The 16,002-nt window shown below is 44.2% G+C and overlaps 1 long non-coding RNA gene across 1 annotated transcript; it reads left to right on the top strand.

Annotated features, from left to right (window-relative positions):
• The first annotated feature begins 698 nt into the window (after nt 1–698).
• Nucleotides 699–2,815, top strand: LOC109579060 (uncharacterized). Its single transcript, XR_002183769.2, has 3 exons — nt 699–884; nt 1,155–1,288; nt 1,537–2,815. It is a non-coding gene; the product is annotated as an uncharacterized lncRNA (long non-coding RNA).
• The last annotated feature ends 13,187 nt before the right edge of the window (nt 2,816–16,002 follow it).

The raw sequence follows: 16,002 nt of genomic DNA, 5'->3' as shown, positions 1-16,002 counted from the left end.
CTTCTCAGGCCACTTCCCAACCATCCAGGGGTACCATCCCCAACCTGACGCCCCCTTGGGGCACTCAAAGCCCTTCCCCGGCAGCCGTGTTGATGTTGCTCCCATCCTGCGCACTGTAGGCCCTGTCTCTCCTGAACACACCATCCCCTCCTCTGTGCTTGCAGGGCTGTGTTCCTGCTCCTACAGCACCTTCCTCTCCTTCTTCTGCCTCAAAAACTCTGACCTCATATTTAATATCCTGTTAAAACATCTCCCATCCACCCCCCAAATCATTCCTGACTTCCCCATCAAAGTCAGTGCCTTCCTTCTGTAGGTGCTAGGAAACCTGAGTGTCCACCTCCGGTGAGAACGCATCGCACAGTATCGAAGTTTCTCTCCCTAGCCTCGGAGGTCCCTGGGGATGGGAACTGTGTCTTGCTCACCGAGGCTCTCTCAGTGCCTGCACAATGCCTGGAAATCACAGGTACTCAAATATCTGAACTCCAGTGTGAACTAGAAAGATCAAAGACCTGGGGTTAGCGGTTGGAGGGAGAGAAAGGGGGCTGGGGGTTAGGAAGAGAAAGTGCAGGAACAGATGAGGGCAAAAACGCACTGAGGCGTGTGCTTACTTGTTTTTGATAAACGAAGCTTGGGAGAAGGGGTAAAAAAGAAACTAGGTCCTTAGCTAGTCACCTTCTATTGTTCCTCTTCCCGGGGAAGGAGCCAAGATATATTTAGAAGGGGTCTAAAGTTTCTTAGTAAAGCTTCTAGGACAAATCGAGAGCTTATTGCATTGCACGTAATATTTTTTTTTTTTTTTTCCTTTCTGGCACATAGCTAGACAATTATTCTCTGTGGGTCCTCAAGGACTCTTGCAGTTCCAAGAGCCTGTGAAACAGTCTCAGGTAAGTCTTTGAAATGGGGAAGTCCAAGACAAGATGTTGCCTTTCAAGCTGTAAAGGAATCCATACAAATGGATCCCGTGTACGCTACTACCTGGGTTGCTAACGACAAGCCCGTCACTGGCTGATAAACTTAATTCATGGCCCCAAAACGGGGTGGGGAATGGAAGCAGAGCCAAGGTAGGCAGGCTGCAGAGTCTGAAATCAAAGTCAATGGCAGAAGAAAGATCTGAAAAGAATGACATTCTAGTCCTGCTTTCTCTTCCTTTTCAGGCTTTATGGCACCTTTGAAGAAACAAAAGCTTTACAGAGAAAAGGCTGGTTTGGCAGGGGAGGCTCGCGGCTCCCTTCAGCTCACTTTACTGTCTTCCTGGCGCTTTTCTTTTTAGACAAAAAAGCACTTAAAGGTATTGAGCCCTCGTTGCTACTTTCCTTCCCTCTGTCTCCTGAATAGTTCTGGAAAAGGAGGCATTTACCAATGCAAAGTCGTGGGCCAAACAGTTGGCCAGCCCCTTCCCGTCTCCCCTCTCCTTCCTTCTCCCTGATGTGACGTTTCTGAGTCTGTCAGGCTTCTGCTGTCCTGCGGGGCAGGGGGTGGGGGGTACATTCGGGAAGATGATCTCCGCATTATTCACCGGGATACATTGTGTTCTAGGGGCTTTGTTGGATCCACGACTCGGCGGTGCAAATCTTCAACTGTTTCCTTTTGGAGGATCAGATTTACAGTTTTCTCCTGCCTGTTTCTTTATGGTGAGACATTTGAAATCCACAGGCAGACTGAGCCAACTGGGCAGAAAGTTTGGAATTCTGAAATGCTGCCGAATTGTCAGGGACCAGCCTAGCTAATTTGCTGATTTACTGAACTTGACCCAAAAGAATTTCTGTGTACACAAAAATTTATGAAGAAGTCTTTGAATAATTGTATTAAATGAGATTCTGGGCCTTTATTTTCCATTTTATTACCTTTTCTGAACACTGTGGATTCCAATCATATTGAAACATTTTGTGTTCAGGCTTTGTAGCAAGTGCTGATGGTTGAACCTCAAAAGAATTGAAGGGTTAGTTCATAAATGAATAAAAAGCCAGCGGCATTTATCCAAAGTTTGTTTAACTATCCTAACCTCATGGGCCTGTAAAAATTCAACTGAAAATCATTGAGAAGAGGTCCTCCCATGAGATCCCTTGGCACTTTCTGCCTCTGCTTGGATCGGAAATACCATGAGAGTATTCTTCTTCTTTTCTTTTTTTTAATTTCCAACATTTCAACACTTCTAGTTCCATTCGCAGATGGAGAAGAGCAGAGGGAAAAAAGGAATGGGAGGAAAACATGAACTTTTCTTAACCTAAAAGTTATTGCGCAGCTTTTATATGAAATTTCAAGCCAGAACATCCCTGGTTGAGGCCAACTGCCTCTGCCTAGGAAACCTCCCAGGCATGGGAGACTCATCCACAGAGGTTCTGGTCCAAGATGGCCATTTAGCATCAACTCGAGGATGTCTGACAATGGAACTCAGGCTCTGGTCTCAGCACCCATTAGCTTAACCTCCCAGGGTGTAACACAAGCAGAAATTACATCTATTACCTACTTAGACCAGTGCTCTGTAGGTCATGGAAGAGCATATTTCATATTAGTCCTTTAGAAGGAGCAGTTGTGTGGGTAGATGGGTTGCAAAAACAGCTGCAGTCCTCATATGCACAGAGACAGAAAGCAGATTAGTATTGCCTAGGACGGTGGTGGGGGAATTCAGAGGAAAATGGGGAGTGATTTCAGATGGCTGTGGGATCTCTTTTTGAAGTTAACAAAAATATTCTAAATTTGATTGTGGTGGTGATTACACAACTTTCTAAATATACCAAAAACCATTGAATTGTACCCTTGAAAATGGGTGAATTGTATGGTATGTGAATTATATCTCAATAAAGCAACTCTATTAAAAAAAAATAATAACCACCATCTCTCCTTCCTTTCTGGATGTGGGCCCTCTGCTGTGTGACTTGACAGTTCTTCCCACCAAGGAGGGGAACCTCTTTTCCCACCCATCGGTCTCCTTGGATACCTTCCAATTCTTGCCAGCCCATGAAAGGCTGGAGCAGTGGTGATGCCCAGAGGCCTTGTGTTCCTGGGCTCACTCTCCTGTGTGCCGTCCCCACTATGAAAACTCGTCCTGGAAGATCAGAGACTTGTGTCACAGAGCCATCATCCCAGCCATGGCTATCTCAGCCCACTCCCCTGTTGCCTGCAGAGACACGTGTGAGCCCAGCCAAGATGAGCCAGCCTGCCAGAGGAGCCAAAATGCTAATTGAGCCACGGACATGTGAAGCATAAAAACTGTTGCTTTAGGAAGTGCACTGGAGCCATTTGTTCTGCGGCACTGCCTGACTGATACATGTTCCATCTTTTGGGGATCCTTGAAGTATAGAAAGTATAGACTACAGAAAAGGAGTACATGCAGAGGTTATGCTGGTTACACACTAGGCCAGAATTTTACTCTGGTTTTCAGGTTCTGAACAGGGCTTGTCTTTCACCTGCCAAATCTCTGGATATTGTAGTGAAATGCATCCTTGGTTAGGTAGGAGCTGGCGGTCATTAGAAGTCACCTTCAGGTGGCACAGCCTTTCCACTCACACTCCCAGGCCTTCTGGGGAGGAGTTCGGGGCTGGTGGGGCAGCTGGCCTCCACTGCTGGTCACACATGAGTCAGACCCACAGCATCCTGACGCATCTGACACAGCCCACTCCTGGATATTGGAAAGAAGCCAGCTTGGATAATTGTGCGAGTCCTGGTCCTCATACAGGAAATGTTTAATAAAGCCCCTTGGTTAACTGCCTGGGTGGCTGGAGACGTGCAGTAAAAGCCTGCTTTCAAGGATCCGGTCACCCAGCCTGAGCAGCGCTAGGGAGAATGCTCATGCGAAGGGCCCTAGGAAACATGAGCAGGAGAGGATGGAGGTTGCTTCATGGGAAAGCCGCACTTTGAACGAGCGGAGTGATTGTTAAGTTTTGGTGTTCAGTGCAGAGTGAGGTGAGAATGGCCTGGGGACAAAATCCAGGGGACAATAAGAATGAGAAACACATCGCTGGACGGAAATGTCTCATGTCAACACTTCCCCATAGAACCTCCTCCCCTGATGGTCTGGCTGTTGAGCATTAAAAATGTGGCTGGCATGACCGCAGAATCGAATGTAAGGTTTTATCTACACTGGGCTAACTTAAACAGCCACCTAGGACCAGTGGCTGGCATATGCGACAGCAGCCCATGAAGGTATATGCTGTGTGCTCAGTTGCTCAGTTGTGTCCGACTCTTTGCAACCCCATAGACTGGAGCCCGCCAGGCTCCTCTGTCCATGGAGTTTTCCCAGCAAGAGTACTGGAGTGGGTTGCCATTTCCTACTTCAGCAAATATTCCTGACCCAGGGATCGAACCCATGTCTCCTGGGTCTCCTGCACTGGCTGGCACATTATTTACCACTGAGCCACTTGCAAGGTATAGCTACACATTTTTTTTTTTCCCTGTAACAAAAGTTGTAGAGCTATTTTCTTAGGAATATGCTGGGCTGTGATTTAGTCTTGACTAATTTCCATGCATCCATCTGCCCAAATTTCTTCTGTCTATAAGAGATGAGCTTCCTCTGTTCAGACAGACCCAGCACTCACACCTTCAACAAGTATACATTTTTATTGAATTCCCACTGTGTGCAAGGTACTCTGCGTGGCAACACAGGATTAAAAGAAGAAAAAAAAAGGTTATTCTTTTTCTTTAAGCTCTGCTGTTTAAAAAAAAAAAAAAGGTTTTTAAAAAATGCAAGTGTGGCTTTGATAACCGTTTGGAGTAAAATTATTTAAATTAGAAAATTATGAATTTACAGCAATAAGTAAATTATGTGATTTAGAGAAAGCTCTTCTTAATTCTATAGCTTGGTAAATTTGATTTCTACTGTCATTGAAGATGATGTAATTGTGCCTTAATAAGCAAAATTATTAAAAGGTTTATGAGCTTTCATTTGTGAAACTCAGGGAGGAAAGGTCAAAAGGATTTTCCCCCTACAATTCTCTAAAGAATTTGAATTTAAAATGAATTTCATTCTACAAGGAAAAAAAATGTAAAAACAGAAAGACAGAAACTAACCCCCCCCAAAAGAAAACAGAAAAAAAAAAAACCCTTAATTTATGTTGACTTCATTATTCTCTAGATTAAAAGCAGCTCAACATAAAATGAGGACTTTTGAGTTCAAACTTTTAAGGAATTCGCGTTTGCATCAATTTTTAAATGATTTTATAACTAATGAACTTGGATTTCTTTTGGCATGGCATAAAATCCATTTGTACAGTTTTTAATTAAGAATGCAGCCTCTGCAATTAAAATCAAGGGTAGGGACTTCATCTGATGTCCTGTGAGAACCCCAGTCGAAAAAATTATGGTAATGCTGTGTGTCCTAAAAGCCTTCTCTGAGTGTCGAAAACACACGGTGCGGAATTACCCCAGCTGCATAATGAGTGCTTATTTAAAAAGTTGATAATTAGAAACATTTAGTTTTGATGTGTTAAGGGTCTTGTTTACCACTAATCTCCCTGGTATTTGCTGTGGGCTTGAAAACCGGACTGAGGATCATCTAAACCTGAGCTCAGAAAGGATAGACTGGGTCAGACTCCCAATTCATAATGCAAATACTGCAGTTTTCACATAGGCAGGGGAATTCCTAATGTGGATTTTAATATTTAAAATTACCAGTGCCATTATCGAAAATATTAAGATGCTTTCATGTCGAACTGATTAAAATTACATTTGGAATAATGAATGACATGTAATGTACAAATACCCACCCACTTCTACTTTTTAAAAAAGTATAGATAAATGCAGTGGAAAATCTTCCAAGATATTTTTTGGGGACACTCGGAGCTTGGGGGCAGAAACCCAGGGCCAGGGGATCCAATGAGGTGGCCCACTATAAGCCTTATGATTCACGGCTTGCCAAGAAGAATGCTCAAAGAGAAACTGAATTCCTCCGGATTCATTTTCTTCCGAATCTTTGGAAGATCGAATATGCCCACTAAATAGGTCTTTATTTCTGGCAGGAGGATATTGCTCATGCTAACTTTGAGTGCTGTTCATTTCTTCAAGCATTCAGGGCACTTCTCCAAAGGTCCTGTGTGGGTGGCTCCCTTGGCAAAGCTGCACTCGGTCCTTATCAAAGTCATCTTGGTTCCATCCTCCCGGAACGTAGGTCATGCACAAAGCAGCGCGTCTGCCATTTGCACTCAGAGCACAGCTGCACCAGCCTCCCCAGGTAACCCTCACAGGGAGGAAGTGCAGCTGAGACAAAAGACTGAGCAAGGAGTCCCACTGGGTGTGCAGGCTGCTCTCAAGAGCCGACCTTGACTGTCAGAAGAAACAGCTCAGCAGCCCGCCCTTGCTCCCCATCCTCAAAGCACTGGGGGGACCCTGCCGGCTCCTCCCCCATGGCTCCTCCCCTGCCCATCCCCAGGGCACTCAGAGCAGCAGAATGGACTGTGCTCCTGGGAGGAGGTCTGGGTTAGCTGCACGTGACCCCACTATCCTGGACAGCGCTGCCTCCACCGTCTCCCCAACCACACCCCCATCTGCCTCTTTTTTGTCACCAGAATGACTCTTTTTATTTAGTACCAATTCTTTTCTTTTTTTTTAAAGAAAAGTTTTCGTTTCCCAGAACAATGACTGAAAAGTACAGAGAATTCCTATACACTCCCTCAGCCTGGCCCACCCTCATCAGTTTCCCCGTTGGAAGCCTCTTGAGTTCAGGTGGTGCGTTCACTTCAGCTGATGAACCAATATTGACACAATACTGTTAACTGAAGTCCCTGGGTTATGTCTGGCATCCCACATGGTGCTGCAATTAATATGGTTCTGAACAAATGCATGATGGCGTGTATCATGTAAAACAGCTTTTCTGCCCTAAAAGCCTTCTGTGCTCTACCCATCCATCCCTCCTCCACCCTTCCAATGCGCGTGGGACCATGTCATTCCCCTGTTTAAAACAATTAAATTAAAATAATTCCTGGCACCCCTCCCCTTTCCAGGCACAATCCCAGTATATGCCCCATCCCTCCCTCACCCGGGAGAGTTACTTAATAAAGCCCGAAAGCCTTTGCTGAGGGCATTAAAAACCTTCATGGTCTGCCTGGTCCCTGCCCACCCATTTCCTTATATCCAATGAAATGTCATAGATGAGAGCATGAGCTTTGCCCTGCACACACCTGAGCTGGGACCCACCTCCTCCATTTGCCAGTTGCTTGACCTAAAAAGGATTGAATACCATCAGCATTATCAAAGATCAGTCACACAATGGGAAAATATTTTCAACAAAGACAGCAATGTATCCTAATCATATGAACAGTTTATACATGTTTCTTTCATTCGCTTCACTGGTGTTTACTAAGTGCTTATGAATGTGCCAGTGTCAAGATGCTAATATCCCGGGTAGCTCAGTGAGTACCTGCAATGCAAGAGATGCAACACACTTGAGTTCGATCCCTGGGTTGGGGAGATCCCCTTGAGGAAGGCCTGGCAATCATTCTAGTATTCTTGCCTGGAGAATCTCATGGACAGAGGAGCCTGGTGGTCTATAGTCCATGGGGATGAAAAGAGTCAGACACAACTGAGCGACTGAGCACACACACACATCGTATTCTTATGTCTCAAAAAGTCTATTCCCCAAATCACACACAGGAACAAAAGAAAAACCATATGGATTTAAGCGCTTACTGGATTTAAGCGCCTACAGAGAGAGAGGAATGCCATCTTCTAGTTTGCTTATCAGCACTGATGCTTATTGTTAAAATATTTGCTGATCTGATATGCAAGATAGTGGTTTGTTTAAAGTATTTACATTTTATAATTATTGATTATTCTTATTGTTGCTTTATTTATTTTTATTTTTTGGCCATGCCACGAAGCACATAGAATCTTACCTCTCTGACCAAGGATCCAACCCAGGGTCCCAAGTGTTAGTTGCTCAGTCGTGTCGGACTCTTTGCAACTCCATGGACCGTATATTTGGGGAGGCTATCTTTTATTAGGTGAAGAATGTTTTGTTATATTTCTTGTTAGTTAATAGTTGTTTACTCACCATGAGTTTTATTCAGTGCCTTTCTGAATCTATTGTAAATTATACTAAACTATATTTTTCTGTTAATTTGTTAGTGTGCTACAGACACTTACAGATGTACCAGTTTTTGTGTTCCTAGAAAAAGTCTCCATGGCTGTATGAAGCTGGGATTGTCTGCTCTTGAAGGTTTGAAAAAATTCAACTCTAAGGCCACCCACGTGCCTTTGAAACTATCTGAAAGTGTTCGTCGCTCAGCTGTGTCCATCTCTTTGCAACTGCCTGGACTGTAGCCCGCCAGGAATTCTCCAGCCAAGAATACTGTAGTGGGTTAGCCATTCCCTTCTCCAGGGGCTCTTCCTGACCCAGGATTTGAACCCAGGTCTCCTGCATTGCAGGCACACCCCTAACCATCCAAGCCACCAGGGAAATCTGAAACTGTCTGAGATAGGGTCTTTTGGGGCATTTAACTTTTTACCAACAATTCAATTTGTTTAGTGACTAGGTTTATTCACATTTTCTGCATTTTATTAATAAATGTATTTTATTAATGTACTGGTAAATGTTTTCTAGAAAGTTGTACATTTCGTCCAACTTTTCAAATGTATTGATGCTAAGTTATTCAGAATAGTTTGTCTATAGTTAAGCCTCCTTTTCATCATTCCTGGTATTTTCGTTTTTTCTTTCTTTTTTCTCTTGTTCGTTTTGGTTGGAGCTATTTTGCTGTTGTTTTTTGTATGCTCTTTTCTATTTAATTAGACTTTCTAAAGACCCATCTTTTGATCTCTATGTTCATTTTAGTTCACTTTCGCTCTTGATATTACTATTCCTTTCACCTATTTTCTTTTTATTTATTTCAATATTTCTTCCTCTTAATAAATGTTTAAGGCTATAAATTTACCTCCAAGAACCACTTTAGATACATCCCATGAGTATTTGTATGCACTAATGTCATAGGCCCTCATCCCAAACATTTCATAATTTTCATTGGTGTGTTATAAATTTCTCTTTGAACTGTGATTTGTTCAGTAAATCTGTTATGTTTTCAAAATGTATTTTTATTTTTTTCTAATTACATTCAAATATCTTCTTTATTGATTACTCTTGTCATCATAATGTAAGGTCTCTCTTTTTACCTTCAATTTTTATGCTTTCTATACTAATATCACTAAAACAATTTTCTTTCAGTTAATACTTCCTTGCATATGTTCTTCTGGCCCTTTACTGAAAATATTTGTGATTCATTCTGTTTTAGTTGTATCTCTTATAAAATGCACTTTATACATATATATATATATATATATATGTAAAGTTAGTCTATTATTTTGTTGCTATAATAGACACACTTGTAAATATGACTACCTTGCTTCCTGGACCATCTTTATCAACATTTATCTTTGCATATTTTCTCTTTCCATTTCTCAGAGGAATTTTTAAATTTTTAAAATTTTTTGCTGGTTTGAAAGTTATGGACTGTATTTCTCTTTCAGTTTTGATTAAAAATTGCATACATATACATGTTAGAGTTATTCCATGACTCCTGAACTCCTGAACTAGGTCCTCAGCACGTTTAAGGACCCAGTGACTAACTTCCTGCCTCTCTCCCACATTTCTCATCAACACTGTCTAAGGTTGGTTCCCGTACAACACACACACAATTACAATTTCCATTGTCAATAACTAATTCAATTTACTGAGGTATTTTATCAGTATTTCTTGCACCCAGCCCCTCCCTCTGGACTTGCTGTATTCTTGCTGAAGTAAGACTCCTACCAGCTCTTTCACTGAAAGTCTTTGAGTAGCAAATTTATAATCTTTGTTTACCGGAAAATATATCTCCCTTCATTTTTGCAAAAAGGTTTAGCTGGATGTAGAGTTCTGGGTTGACACATTTTCTTTCTCAGAACTTTGGAGATCACCCTCCATTATACTCAGGCTTGTTTTTTTGACTCGTCCCTTTGTTCAGTACTTTTGCAAGATTTCCACCTGGCTCCTTTTCTTTCACAGCTCCTTAGTCTTGTCTGAAGTTTTCCTTTTTGTTTCCTAATTACGTGTCTTCTAAAACTAGACTTTTTAAAAACATACTGAGAATTTTAAGCATATTTATTTTAAGTTCTTTTCCCTGTAAGACTGTTGTTCTAATTTCACGTGGGGCAAATACATCTCCCCACTAATGACTGTGTTGTCTGCTTCCCTCAGCATGAGGTTTCTGAAAACGTTTCTTGGAATTTTGTGTTCGTGGGTCTCGAGAGAGGAAGGAATTCTCTGACCTCATCCTGCCTCCCGCCCAGTCTCAGAGCTTGCCTGCTGTCACCATTTGCGCCCCCAGTCAGATGTGACGTGAGATCCAGGTCACTGTGGCCAGCAGAGTCTGGCTCAGTTCTGGGCACAAGGCTGGTCCTTCCTTTCTCAGGCCTAAGCTTCAGAGGGGGTGCAGCCATGGACATCATTGCCAGCAGCAGCTTTGGCTGCCTCCCTTCAGGAGTGGGGACCCCTTTCACACTCCAGGTCCGGGCAGGAGCCTCTGTGGAGTACGGTTAGCAGTGACCTCCCACAGCTGCTGCTCTGCCTGCAGGGGCATTGGCAGCCCGAGTGCATTTCACCACCTGCCTTCCTGCTCCCTGGGCCCTGGGAGGTGTGGCCCTGGTCTCCTGTGTGCCTGTGTCTTTTATAATTATTCTTCCTGTCGCTGTTGTTCAGTTGCTAAGTCGTGTCCCACTCTGTGACCCCATGGACTGCAGCACACCCGGCTGTCCTCCACTGTCTCCAGATGTCCACTGAGTCGATATTGCCATCCAACCATCTCCTCCTCTGTCATCCCCTTCTCCTTCCACCTTCAATCTTTCCCAGCATCAGGGTCCTTTTTTTTCTCCCTTGTACTTTGTCATTATTATGTCTTTGGAAGGGTGTAGAGGAGGGTCTCAAGCTGACCTTGTGCCGTTGTCGTGCAAAGAACCAATTTTAATGACTACAAATATTCTGTTAGATTTCAGTCCTTATTTATTTCACCATTACTCTGATTTCATTTAATAACTTTTTAAATAATAAATTTAATAACTTTTAAATTGTAAATATTGATTACATTTTATTTAATGCTTTGTCCATAGCCTAGAATAAATTTCTTAGGAGAGAAAAATAGCATGCCAAGAGGTATAAGCATTTTAAAAGCTACTTTGGTAAGTGAAATTTATTTTTCAAAAAGATACCAGGTGTGGGTGTGCATGGAGGTGTGTGTGTGTGTGTGTGTGTGTGTGTGTGTGTAAGTGCGTGTATATGCGTTCCAGGCTGAGAAAACTTCTGATGAGAAGGTGAGAGGCAGGAAAAGGTGACCCTGGGAACTCTTATTACATGGCTGGCTATGCATGAAGAAACATGCATGGCCTGAAATATCATATTTGTTCTTTTCTGCCTGAATTCTTCACTTAGTATGATAATCTCCAGATCCAACCATGTTGCTACAAATGGTATTATTTCATTCTTTTTTATGGTTGAGTAACAGTCCATTGTAAATATGTACCACATCTTCTTTATCCATCGACAAAGTTTTTGCTAAAGTCATTGATAGCCTCTGGGTCCCTAAGTACATGTACACTTCTCCAGTCTGTCATTGACTTGCCAGCAGAATCTAATTCAGGGGCACTTTCTCTCTACCCTGTTCTTGGAACACCAAGTACATCCTGCCAGGCACTCCCTCCTGCTTTCCAAGAGTTCCTGAAAGTTCAGGAACTTCTCTCTTCCCCTTCACAACACTCCATGGCATCTCTGGTCCAGGGCTTTACAAGGCACAGATGTTCCAGCCCAGGTTATTTATCGACTAAATAGTTAAGGACAGAGATTGTGGGAAAGCGGCCAGATGTACACACAGGGTCACCATGTGGGCTGCTGCAGCCAGACTGAGCACTGTGACCTTCACATGTAGAAGAGCGGGTACCATTTAAAGTAGCAGCATGACATGTCATCTGTTGTATTTTTCACCCGAAAACTGGGAGGTCTAGTGGAGTCAGGGCTGAAAAGAAGAAGGGGTGATGCAGGAAGATGATGTAGGAGACATGCAGCCCTGAAGATGACAGGTGACGATGGCAGTCAGACGACTGGTGGGGGGCGGTGGGAAGCAAAGAGCAAGCACAGAGACCTTCGGAGACCCAACTTCCCAGGACTCGTTTGCTTGAATGAATTCAGTGGTGGGGAGGGAGGAGATGGAGTTCTGGTATGTCTGGTGTGTCACAGGGAGGAAGACATCACAGGGGTTTTGGTGGAAGATGATGAGTTCTATGTGGGACATCTGCATTTTGAGAGTCAGAGGAAATTCTGAGTAGCATTTGATTCCATGGGTCTGAAATTCAGAAAAAAGATCCTGGGGTGTGACTTCTGTGCCTTGTAAAGCCCTGGCCCTGAGATGCCATGGAGTGTTGTGAAGGGAGAGAGACAGAAGCCTTGGGATTGAGCCTGCAGGAATTCTTGGGAAGTGGGAGAGGTGACCTGGCAAGAAGGTACTTGGTCTCCCAGGAACAGGGTAGAGAGAAAGCTCTCCCAAATTAGATTCCACTGAGACGTCAATGACAGGCAGGATAAGTGTGCATGTACTTATGGACCCAGAAGCCATCAGTGACTTCAGCAAATCTTTCTTGATGGATGAAGAAGATGTATATTTACAATGGAATATTATTCAGCCAGAAAAAAGAATGAAGTCATGCCATCCGCAGCAATATGGACGGACCTGGAGATTGTCACACCAGGTGAGGAAATCAGACAGAAAAAGACAAGCATCATATGATACTGCTTAGATTCAGGGTCTTTAAAAAAGATACAAAGGAATCTATTTACAAAACAGACTCACTGACTTAGAGAACGAATTTATGATTACCAGGAGGGAAGGGTTGGGGGAGAGGGATACATTGGGAGTTTGGGATGGACATTACACATAAAGGGTGCTGCAGTCATGTCCGACTCTGTGCGACCCCATAGACAGCAGCCCACCAGGCTCCCCCGTCCCTGGGATTCTCCAGGCAAGAACACTGGAGTGGGTTGCCATTTCCTCCTCCAATGCATGAAAGTGAGAAGTGAAAGGGAAGTTGCTCAGTCGTGTCCGACTCTTAGCGACCCCATGGACTGCAGCCCACCAGGCTCCTCCGTCCATGGGATTTTCCAGGCAAGAGTACCAGAGTGGGGTGCCATTGCCTTCTCCGGACATTACACACTGCTATATTTAAAATAGATAACCAAAATAAAATGGAGCATATATGCTCCATTTTTAGACAAAAACAGAAACAGGTAAATAGTCTATTTACATAAAAAATAAAATGTAGAAAGCTCCAAAAAAAAAAAAAAATAGACAACCAGTAAGGACCTACTGTAAAAAAACAAAACAAAAAAACACTTTGGAAGAGTGGAAACCAGATAAAGTGGATGGGAGAGAGGATGATGAAACAGTGGAGAAAGGGAATAAAGATAAAACTCAAAAAGCCTGTTTGCAGAAGGCACAGCAAGAACTCAGAGAAAACCAAGGCCCCCAGCCTGGGGCACGTGACTCCTAAACTGAGCCCCCCCAACACCCCACAGCTTCAGTCCAGGCGAACCCCGGAAGGAAGGAAGTGGCTGGGACCCCCAGCCAGGGGCATGCGACTCCTAAACCGAGCTCCCCCCACACCCCACAGCTGCAGCCCAAGCGAACCCCGGAAGGGAGGAAGGGACTGGGAGCGTGTGTGGCTGGGGCGATGAGGGACTCCCAGGTGTAGTACAATCCGAGGTCCGGCCAGGGGAACACTTATACATTCTAAACCATCATGCTTGCTGACACAGATGATAATGACGCTGACACCACTGAGTTTGTTCCTCGTTAGTCAGACGAGAGAACGGCGTGAGTTATCACAGCTCTTATCCTTGGAGAGCCTGGCAGCCCTCTTGGAGGTGGATCACGGTCCAGCGAGAGGAGTTGTTTGAGATGCAGCAGCACCAGCTGGCACGGGGCAGCTTGAGCCACTCCAGCAGGGCGGCAGCTGGAGGGCAGCACCAGGCGTCCCTTTGTGCCGCGTGATGGAAGCTCTGGACGCAGATACAAAGGAATGCAAATTAGCAGCAGAGGAAAAGTGACTTCATTGCCCATCAGTGTCCGGGAGCCGGGACCAGGTCTCCATCCCCTTGAGGCTCCTGCTCAGGGCCACTCGCCCCCACCCTACTACCCTGACCCCAGGATCCTCCAGCCTAGGGAATGGGCGGCCAAGAAATATATCAAAAGCATAAAACATATGAATGAAGATAAAATGCTCTTTGGCTGTAAGAAGAGACATCTGTTGGGCTCCATATAATTAAAAACTGGAACCAAGTTGGAGAGAAGGATGGTTGGGGCCCCTTGGGAAAATGCCCCTGGCTTCTCAAGTTAACCCCCAGAAGCCTCGGGAAGAAATTTACAGGATCACCTGAGACTGGGGGAAGTAAAACCCTCTGCCTGGCAGAGGTGATGGGGTTTGAGAGTGTCCACGTTGCAGCCCAGGAATGAGCAAGGGACAGTCTGCTTTCTTAGAAAGAGAAGCCTGTCTTTTCTACTCAATTATTCTGTCTCCTTGATTGGATTTTTCATGGTCCCTTTCTCCAAGTGCTTTCGGGAGAAATAGACCTTAGGTGTGCTGAAATCGGCTCTAGACCATACCTCCTCTTGTCTGATTGATTCAGAATCAAGGCCACACTCCAGGGTGCAGGCATGACCCTTAGACACATTATTTATTTTTTTAGAGGAAGAAACTGCTAGAAGACTAGCTGATTTGCAAATAACCTCCCAGCCCATCTGTGAAGGAGCCTCAGCCCACACTCAGGTCCCAGACCTGAGAAACCAGAACCTCAGAGACCAGCCCTCAAGGAAAATGTTCTCAGTCTGTGCAGGGTGAGTCTCCTTGTAAGGAGAGGTCCCTCCAACCTCTGAAGGAAGCAGACTCTTTTACACTTAAAGCTGATTTTGGAGAATCAAAAATCGAGTTGTTGTTCAGTCACTATTCTATCTGACTCTTGGTGATCCCATGGACCACAGCATGACAGGCTCCTCTGTCCTCCACTATCTCCTGGGGTTTGCTCAGCTTCATGTCCGTAGAGTTGGTGATGCCATCCAACCATCTCATCCTCTGTAGTCCCCTTCTCCTCTTACCCTCAGTCTTTCTCAGTATCAGGGTCTTTTCCAATGAGTTGGCTTATTGCATCAAGTGGCCAAAGTACTAGAGCTTCAGCTTCAGCATCAGTCCTTCCAATGAACATTCAGGATTAATTTCCTTTAGGAATGACTGGTTTGATCTCCTTGCAGTCCAAGAGACTCTCGAGACTTCTCCAGCACCACGATTTGAAAGCATCAAATTCAAAAGCCTAGACTTTGTCCTTACTGGGTTTTAAGGCAATTTTGTGAAAGAGCTTTTGCTCGGTTGAAATAACTATGGTGTTCTCGTAAAAACAAACACAAGCGTGCAGATGGGTTTCATCTCCTTCTCTCTAGGAGTTTTGGAGGAAAATATCTCCTTGTGGAAAGGAAGCTATAAGAGGATGGCCTCCATCCCCTGCCTCCTCTCTTCCATCAACCATCCCAGACTTATTTGCTTGTGAGTCGAAGTCAGCATTTCTGGTGCATTTCTGACTTTTCATTTTGTCATATCAGGGTGACTGTGGAGGGTAGAACATAAATACATGGACAAAGAAATGTATAAAACATAAATATATGAAATATACACACATCGATGTTTCATGCGTGAAATTTACATTGTTTTCATAATTACAATTTTAGCGTATGTAAAATTTGAGACTGACAATATTTTTAATATCTTTCAGCATCATGACGTATTCTTTGTATTTCATCTGTGCCTTCATATCATTCGATGCCCAAGACTTTCTCCCACGCCCAGATTTCGGATCCCTCATACTCCTGCCTTCATCCTGTTGGGAGCTGACCTTTCTCCTTGGCTTCAACAAGGGTCAGTTGCTCAAGTCTCAGAAATCTCTCCTGCCCCAGGTCGAGGCCCTGCCCTCTGATCCTCAGGCAGATGGCTTGAGCCGGGGGTCCTGTGGAT

Source organism: Bos indicus, chromosome 26, assembly GCF_029378745.1.
Source record: "Bos indicus isolate NIAB-ARS_2022 breed Sahiwal x Tharparkar chromosome 26, NIAB-ARS_B.indTharparkar_mat_pri_1.0, whole genome shotgun sequence".
NCBI lineage: Eukaryota > Metazoa > Chordata > Mammalia > Artiodactyla > Bovidae > Bos > Bos indicus.
This window is presented reverse-complemented; position numbering and strand designations above follow the sequence as displayed.